This window comes from Homalodisca vitripennis, chromosome 1 (assembly GCF_021130785.1).
Source record: "Homalodisca vitripennis isolate AUS2020 chromosome 1, UT_GWSS_2.1, whole genome shotgun sequence".
In the NCBI taxonomy this organism is placed as follows: domain Eukaryota; kingdom Metazoa; phylum Arthropoda; class Insecta; order Hemiptera; family Cicadellidae; genus Homalodisca; species Homalodisca vitripennis.
Window position 1 is genome coordinate 193,549,845 of NC_060207.1, and position 10,056 is coordinate 193,559,900.

General features: G+C 34.1%; 1 pseudogene; it reads right to left on the reverse strand.

Moving 5' to 3' along the window:
- Nucleotides 1-492: 492 nt before the first annotated feature.
- LOC124354428 lies at nt 493-10,056 on the reverse strand (annotated as a pseudogene).

The window sequence follows — 10,056 nt, forward strand, 5'->3', positions numbered from 1 at the left end:
ATACCATTTGCAGTGAAATTTGTAGAATGCTGTTTACTGTGCGAATTTAAGATGTTTCAAAACAATTTATCAACCCGCCGATAATACGATCAGTTATCCAGTTTTTGACAGTCAGGAATGTTCCAGCAGCCGATATTCATAGACAGGTAGTGAAATGTACGGCCATAATGCGATGAATGACAGTAAAGTGCAGAAGTGTGAGAGAGCTTTCAAAGATAGGCAGGAACATGTCCATGATGAACCACAATCTTGCCAACCATCAGTGATCACGGTTGGTCAATGTGGTTGATGTAAAGATTCGTGAAGGTTGGCGATTTACAATTTCATTATTAGCCGTAAGTAAAACGATATTGCACAAAACTGTCTCTGAACATTTTCAAATTTTGAAAATTGTGCCAAGGTTAAGTTCCCAGGCTACTTACTGAGGAACTAAGAAAAATGGGTTGTGCTCTAGAGTTTTTTATCTGATGTCATGAGGTGGGTGATACACTTTTAGAGAACATTGTCACAGGTGATGAGCCGTAGGTTTCTCACATAACCCTAAAAACAGAACACCTGTCAATGGAATGGCATCACACGATTTCACCAATTAAAGTCAAGGCCAAACAAACAATCTCAACACGCAAGGTTATGGTGACTATGTTTTGGTATAGACATGGAATATTGTTAATCGAGTTTATGGAAGAACAATAAATGCAGCTGCTAATTGTGATACTCATCAGAGAACAAGAGCCCTCAAATCTGATTGGTTTTTGCAAAAAAGCCTCGGACTTTGAGGGCACAAAATTAAAGTAAGGGAGGCGTAAAGGTCCTTTTAGGACTAAGCGCGGGGACAAACTGTCCTTTTTCCCTCAGGAAAGGAAAAAAAATTGCAATACTCTGACAACTTCGATGTGCAATACAGAATAAGCTATGTGGTCTATTGGCATTTTGAGTTCTCTTTTTGCACAACGCCAGAACCCCACTCTGCCATCTAAACCCAAAATCTTATAAGGTTATTTGGTTGGGAACAGATTAACCACCCGCCGTACTGCCCACTCTTGGTGCTGAGCAACTTCACCTCTCTCGCTACCTAAAGGAGTTTTTTCGGCGATAAGTCCTTCAACACTGACGATGAAAATGAAAGAAGCAGTTAAAAGATTGGTTATCCTCACAGGTGGCAGACTTATCATAAGCTCATAAGGTGGCACATTGGCATTCAAAGCTCATAAGGTGGCACATTGGCATTCAAAGCTCATAGAGTGTTATGACAAAAATGGAAAGTATGTTGAAAAATTATGAAAGATGTCACGAATACAATAAAACAGTTTTTTAATTCTGTTGTTATTTATTTTTATAAGAAATCGGACTTTACTTTCCGGATTATTCTCGTAATGCAAGCCATGTGGTTGGTTAAAATAAACTTATTACATTTGACATCATTATATTCCATCAAATGCTCAGATTAAAACACTTTTCAAACTGGATGGAGTCTTTCTATATAGATTCTTTATATATGATTTAAATACATTGCAATAACCACACTTAGAGGATTGTTTAAGATAAGTAAATATTCAGAGGCTTTTCAATTATGAGAAAGAAAATGTAATAAAAACAAAACACATCTAGATTGAAACATCATTATTAACACGTTCAATGCGGTTTGCGGTAGATCTACTGCACGGCTGCCTCGCGCCAGGCGCGCATGACGTAGATCTACTGCACAGCGCCATTGTTTAGAAACCCAGTCAGTGTGCTCTCAGCACTCGTCGTGTATGGTTGTCCGTTTTGCCGCTCGTGGGGATATACTTTTCCCGCGTTTTTGTGGTCGCCGTTCTCAGTTAGCGTTTTGTGGTTAGTTTTTTAGACTACTTCAAATTTTTAAAACCGTTTTTTGTTGTGTGTTTAGTGTTATTCTTAATAATACAATAGACATGGATTTGCCTCCTGGAACTAGTGGAATCCAGAATAGACGTCAGTTTGTGGCTAATAGTGATTCTGATTATGAAGACGACCCTGGTGTCCCTGGTTATGCTCCGGACCTCGACGATGAACAATACGAGACTGATGAGTCAGAGGTCGAAGACCCAGACTATGACGTAAGACCACCACAATGGAGTCCTCAAACTATAGGTATGAAAGATGTACCGTTTACAAAAGAGGAAAAGTTTTTAGTCCCTTTGCCTAATGAGATTACCCCAATCAATTTTTTCTTGTTGCTGGTGGATGTGATTTTTTTGGAGGGCATTGTGGCTACTACGAATAGATACGCGTTGGAGTTATTCTGTGGACCTACTACAACCCCAGGCTCACGAATCCATAAATGGAAAGACATTACCGTGGAGGATCTCAAATGTTTTATTGGCCTATTGCTGCACATGGGAATATTACAATTACCCCGAATACAAGACTATTGGAAAACTTGTAAGCTGTTTTCAACGTGCTTCCCCAAATTCATGGCCAGGGACAAATTCATGCTTATTTTGCGATGCATTAATTTTGAAAGGTACCCTAACCCAAACAACAGAGCTTTCTAAAGTACAGTTTCTAATTGACTACTTCAACAATAAAATGGACTCAATTTATTATCCTCAAAAAAAGTTGTGCATTGACGAGGGAATGGTTTTATGGAGGGGACGGTTGTACTTTAGGCAATATATAAAAGGGAAACGCCATAAGTACGGCATCAAACTGTACAGTTTTGTGTGACCCCCATGGCCTAATACTTCGTTTTTTTATGTATTGCGGAGTTTTAGATGATTACGGTGGTAAGGGGCATGCAGCCAATGTTGTATTGAAGCTGATGCAAGGGAAACTCAATTGTGGCCACAGTTTATTTATGGATAATTATTATAATAGTTTTACTCCTTGCCTCAAGCCTGCTCCGTAGGAATACATATTGCACTGGAACTCTTCGGCTGGACAGAAAATACGTATCTCCTGAAGTCAAATCGGCAACCCTGAAAAAGGGTGAAACCATCGCCCGCTACGCCGAAAGTGTTGTTGTCGCCAAATGGAAAGACAAACGCGTTGTCTCTTACATATCCACTGAATTTGAAAATGACATGGTGAATTCAATTAATCGAGGTGGTTTGGAGAGACTAAAACCACTACCAATTGTTTCAATACAACCATTTTATGAAAGGCGTGGACCGCAGTGACCAAATGATGTCATAATTATCCTTGCGAAAGGAAAACACTGCGGTGGTATAAAAAGATTTTTGTCCACGTAATTCAGATGATGTTAGTGAATGCACACTATCTCTATAACGAAGTTCGCACATCAAGTGGAGAAAACAAAATGCCTTTGTAACGACTTCCGTCTGGAGGTTATTGACAAGCTACTCCCGGACGTTCCCGAGCCTCCTCGACCTCTGAAGCGCCGCCGCGTTCCCCCATGTACCCTCACGGATTACAGAAAAAGTGGCTTGTGGAAAGAGAAGTAAACAAAAGAGGTGCAGAGTTTGCTATGCAAATGGCAGAAAGAAATACGTGATGTGGCAGTGTTTAGAATGTGATGGACAGCCTGGGTTGTGTGTCCCACATTGTTTTGACCAATTCCATGACTAATGAAGCGTACCTTGGGGAGGATGGTTGGGTTGTAAATAGTAGTTTTTAGTGTTTTTTATCAATATATTTTTAGTTATACTAAGTGATTTGTTCCCAGTATTATTATAAAACAATCGTTAGTGGTCTGTTTTTTCAAAAACAATAAGGAAAACGGTGCGCGCGCTTCGAAGAGAGACTGGCCCCAGGAGCGTGTGCGGTAGATCTACTGCACATTTTCAAAATGGCGAAATTCGGCTCTTTTGGTGTTTGATGACCTTTCTGTACCAACCCGTGTCACAACAACTAAATTGGTAAAGTGAATACTAATAAAAAAAAATTAGCCTCTAGCAACATACATTACTTAATTTTTAGCAGCGAACGTGTTAATGCATTGTACTATCTAAAGTACTGGGTAAAAATCAAGCAATAAAACAACTAAATCGATTTTGTACTAAATTCATACCAAGCCAAATATGCTGTTACACAATAATAAATTATTGTGTTGGGCCAACTTAAGAAGATGTAAAATTACAATAATCTTGTTTTCATTATCTGTTAAAATCTTGCATACTCAATAGAGCTCAGGCCTATTGTACAATGTCGTTGTAAAAAAACCTGTTGCTAGTCACTTGTTTATTATCTGCCACACAACCAACCACATCTTTAAAATGGTGGTATACTGAATTAAATTTAAAATATATTTATTCATCAAAGTGCATCTATTATGTATTGAATCTTGTCATCTTCTTTGGTTAAAGGTTAGTTAAAAAAAAATTATAATACATATATGTGGGTGTTAATAAAGTCCCACATGGGCTTGATAATTCCCAAACGATTACAAGTTAAGCAATAAAAACTTGCTACATTATTACTGCACCTATAAATCTGCTTTTTGAAATAGCTTTATTTTTTGTCATGTCAGAGAGGTGGCCCACAATGAGTCAGAAGAAAATTTTAAATAAGATCATAGGTCGAAATAGTACATCAAATTAAAGGTTTTTATTACTAGAGTACAATGTCACAAACACAAACTCAAAAGGTTCAACCTTTAAAAAATTGCCCTGGCTTTAAAGTTTGAAACATTTACAATGTAGATCCTGTTCTAGGTGGTTTAATACTCTTGTCTAGGTTCAAGTTGTGAAATTTAAGTTTAGTAAATAAATACTGGACTTAAGAAATAGTTTTAAGGTAGTTAGTGACAGTTCACATTCAATGGATGGTCTACAAGGAGTTCGGAAGAAAGTTACCGTAACATAATCGTATTCATTAAAACTTAAAAAATCTGTCATTTTGTTCTGGATTAACCTTTTGAAGTGCTGTTTACTGTATTCATCTCTGCTATCAACCCCTTTGAAATGATGTACATCTTGAACTATACTTATGTTAATGTATGTTTGTTTACCATACACTTTTTACATTCTTAGCCTTTCAATGTTAAAATCTAAAAGTACATGTTTCTGTGATATTTCTGTAATTAGCAGTCATGTTGTTGTGTGTTTGAATAAATTTACATATTATAATGTAGTTTTTGTAATTTCACATAACTCATTATTGTATTTAACATTTTTACTTATGTACTATATTACCGTATATAAATTTAAACATGTGTTTAATTTTATTTTGTTTAGGATAAAGTTTGGAAGTATGAAACTCTAAACTATTTGTCAAACTGGTTTATTACTAAAGCGATTTATAATGTATGTAATAACTTTTTTATTGTTCAATTTTGATTTTTATAAAAATTTTTTTAAACTATAATAGTTTGGTTGTGCCCTTCTTAAATTCCAGGTAAAATTAAAAGCCTTTTAAATTAGCTTTACAAGTTTTGGAATGTAGAGCTTATTTACACAAAGTTTGTAGAGAAGTCGTGCTATTTTAAATTGTCACTTGTCATAAAGAGTTAAAAGTCTCCTAAGATTCAAATCACTGAAAATTTCCACATCAAGTTTATGGCTTCAATAGAAGTTAAGTAACATAATCTTACCTCAATGACAACTGCAGAGGGATGTTCTGATTTCAACCGATCGACATAAGGTAAAGGTCTGACTGGTATTGTTACAAGTAGCACTCTGTTCTCACAGAAAATCTGTTTAACTTTTATTACTGAAGTCTTTACTGAATAATTCCATTTTTCCAATTTCATCAATGATTCCAACTCCAGTTTCCTGAAAGAAGTTTAAAAAGTGCTGAAACATGTACACCATTTTGCATCTTTGCTCCTGCAAACATTCAAATGTTCTGCCATACTTTTCCAGATTCTGACCATTACATAAAAACCAAAAAGCAATTTGTTTGGAAGCTTGCATTGATTCTTTTCCTCTAGATGTAAAAGTTACATTTTTGCATATATAATTATATGTTTGTGTAGCTAAACAGACAATATGAAGTAATGTTAAAATCTGAATTAGTGGTGAATCCATTGGAGAAAATATATAATAGGTATGTAACCATTTGGATGTCAACATAACCTCTTTCATTGTATAAACAAGGTTCCTTGTGCGCCAAAGACTTAGACTTAATTTGTAGTTCAAAACAAAATTCCCAACTCGATAAAATTTGGTGTACCCCAGAAAATCCATTCTTGAGCCCACTATATTTTGATTGTGATTTAAATAAAATTTACTTAAAACTGACAATCAATACAATACGTAAACGATTTTATAATCTATTTGTGTCCAAAAACAACTACACAGTAAGAAATTGAATGTTACTAAACCTGTTAGTAACTCCAACCAGTTTTTTTAACCAAAAATCTCTCACTTTGAGTCTCATACGTCAACGGTTTGTTTAATGTACATAACTACTGTTTCTCTGTTTCGTGGATATCCAGCCGTGCTAATGAGAGTGAGAGATAACTGTCTCTCCTTGTTGTTTTAACAATAGCAGTTAAAAAGTGTGACAAAATTGAAAATCACAAGTTGTCAGTGTAGTCAGTAATATGGTTGTAATTGGCTAAGCACAATAAAACCAATTGAAGAATTATCGCCAACTCTGTGAAGTTTATGGGAACAATGTGATTACTGAAGGTGGAGTGTGGTCGGTTTAAAAATGGCTGAACTAATGTGCATGATGACGAACAAAGTGGATGGCCAAGCATTGTGACTGATGAAATTGTCTCTAAAGTCGAATGAGAAGATTAAAGAAAACCGCCGATTCACAATAAACAGAACTCTCGCTTAGTTTTCCTCAAACTTCAAGGAGTTTCTTACACAAAATTGTTACACAGAAGTTAGGTTCCCACAATTTTTCTGCAAGATAGGTACCAAAAATCTTAACAGAAGCCCAATAAAAATCAGCATATGGCTGTTTCATTGACATTTTCGGGACACTTACGAAAAAGATGGTGACTCAATTACAGGAGACGAGACTTGGGTAAAACACGTGAATTTGTGAAACCAAATTAGTCTATGAAGTGGAGGCACACACACGATTGTGGAACTGCGGGGGGATGTGACTATCTGGTTTAAAAGTCTCAGACGGCAAAACTTTATAACGCTGGAATTTTCAAAACTAGTTCACCGCTACGATAAGTGCCTAAATGTGTATGGTGACTATGTTGAAAAATAGTAGTTTAGGGTCACTTTTAAATGTATATAATACAATCTTTTCTTGTACTTCGTTTTTTGTTTGTATCCAAACGTGATCTACTTTCTGGTTAGTCCTATCAATGAAAGATTTTTCATACTTTTTATTGTCGAGAAACTTAAAACATATATTGCTCTACAAACTAAATCATAGACACCTTAAAAGACTTGATTGGGTATTTTATAAGCACAAAAAAGTTAGAATTGTATTTTCTACAAAATTTGGTAGTTATGTTTTTTTACATTATCCAGCTTTGTTCAGTTACCCTATATATTCTTGAAAGGATCATCTGTTTAAAAATCTGTACAGATGTTCAGGTCATTAGTGTTAACTTTTATATGTCACAATTGTCCAAGAATTAAGAGATGAATTGTTACTGCCACATTGACAGCTTCACTACCAGCTAGGATTTCACTTGGATTGTAACACTGATTGTTTCTGTATTGTTCTTATATGTACTCACAGACTTGGCCAACAAGGGCAACACTGCTTGCTCAAAGGATGGTATATTCACTGCATACTGACCCACTATTGGTCCATTATGTCGTACTCCTGGTTCACTGGAAAATGAAATCACATTTCAATTTTACAAATGGGAATTTTGTTTAATACAGAGCCAATGTATTTTATTGAGGTACGAAATTAAATATATTCTTTATTGAGACAAAAAATTACCCTTAGTTAAAAAAAATCAATTTATATGTTCCAACCAAGAAGTAAAAAATCTCAACGTGATATTTATAATAAATAAGAAGATGAGGTCTTGTATTATAAAGATGAATCTAGTTAACAGAAAATTATTAAGATCTTAAAAACAAGGTAAAAATTTAGACAAATCCCGGAGTAAAGTCAGACATTCCTAACCTTTTTATTTTGATGACTTATTTGAAACAAATGATTCCCGTACATTTTTAAGAGAAAAATATCAAAAATGTGACCCAAAAGTAAATTAATACACTTGGCACATTACTTAAAACATCGCACACTAGCACTATGTTCACTTTGGACTCTTTTAAACATCAAAGATGTGTATAATATTTCGAACGTGTATACTTGAAAACGTTCACGTTTGAAACGTTCGTTGTATACGTGTTCAGTAGGTAAATATCAATTAATTGTGTTTACTAAAATTAATATATTAAATTAGATTTTTAACAGACTAACAGTTTTTTGGTCAAATCAAAAGTAGGACATTTTAAACACAAATTAAAATTGATATGAGTGAGGTACAAAATTTAAAGGTATTATTAATGTAATTGAAGTTATATTATTAATAACTTACAACAGTTTTTTTATTTATATGTTTTTAAGATAAAATAACACATACAGACAGATAAACACATATTACAGACTCATAGTTACATTTAGACTTCCCTTCTTTTTGTCTAGGAAATTATTGTGAAGTTTATGGAAAAAGTTAATAAACTTCCTGTTTATATACAACATTTTCTCCTTACTGAATTCTTGCTAGCACAGCTCACTGTCCGTCCGAGCGTAACTACAGGAAATTATTGTGAAGTTTTATGAAAAAAGATAAAAACTTCCTGATTATATAGAACATTTCTCCTTACAGAATTCTTGCTAGCACAGCTCGCTGTCCGTCGAGCGTAACAACATCAAATCCCTGACGTCTTCCTCTCACTCTCAACTCTTCAGTGTAGAATCCATAGACTGGAATATTCAGTTTCCTTCAAAGATCCACAAACCTTTTCCACCAGTGTGGTTTTTCCACAACCTAAAAGAGTAAAGTAATATATATAAGTAAAGTAATATTAAGATAGATTTTACCAATACAGTACAAAATAATACATTGTTGGATATATCAGTATAAAGTCTGAGAAAAACCTTAAGAACTTGAGATAATCATATGTGAGTTACAATTTTTGTTAATTTGAAAGACTAATCATAGTGTTTTTTCATAGCAGCATATGTGAAATTCAGTTTAATGTTTTTAATTACTTTGATAATGACAGATCAATATTTATGTCTTACTTAGATCCATTAATTGAGACTTGTGAATCACTACTAACTGAGTAACATGAATCATTCCAATACTGGTTTAATGTCACGCAAGTTTTGTGACACATGCATATAGTAAAATATATTTATTCTTTAGAGTCTTTTCTTGATAATCCGTCAATTTAAATTTGACACAATTTCAGGGATAGTTCACAGGGGAGCTGTCAAAATCGCAGGAATTAGGACACAGGGTCTTTGCTTGATATGAAAATTTATGCTTAGATTCACACACACTTTTAAACACCTTTGTACTTGCAGGTAATGTTTGATGTCTTGCCATACAATGTGGTTCATGAACAATAATGGTTATAAATTTAATTAAATCAACTTCTCTTAAAAACCATGCTTTTTATATTTTAAACAGATGAAAGATTGTATAATTTTAAATCAGAAATATTGTTTTAACTTTTAAGGATTGTGTCATGACAAAGAATACTTTTAGTTGAAAGTTAATAAATGACAATTAATATTTGTTCAGGAATCAAGAATCAAGAATCAAGAATTTTATTTTTCCATTAAGTAAACAAGTCACAATAGGCATCGTCAAGAAGTTATAAACAAAATTAAGGTGTCAAATCCAACATATCACAGTTCATATACTCTTCTGCAGTATAAAATGCTTTCTTCTTAGAGCCACTTAGCAATAGTACAACTAAATTTATTACAAGGAAGTGACCTGATGGACATCGGCAGTTTATTGTATAACAAGATTTGTTGATACTTAAAACTATCTAAACACTTATTAAGCCTAACATTAGGTTTAACAAGATCTTTCTTTTGTCTAGTATTGTAATCATGTATTGAACTTGCTTGATTAAAATTACTAATGTTTTTCTTAACATAAATCAGGTTACAGCTAATGTAGATACATGCAAGAGTCATAATATTAAGTTGTTGAAAAGTGTTTCTACATGAAGCCGACAT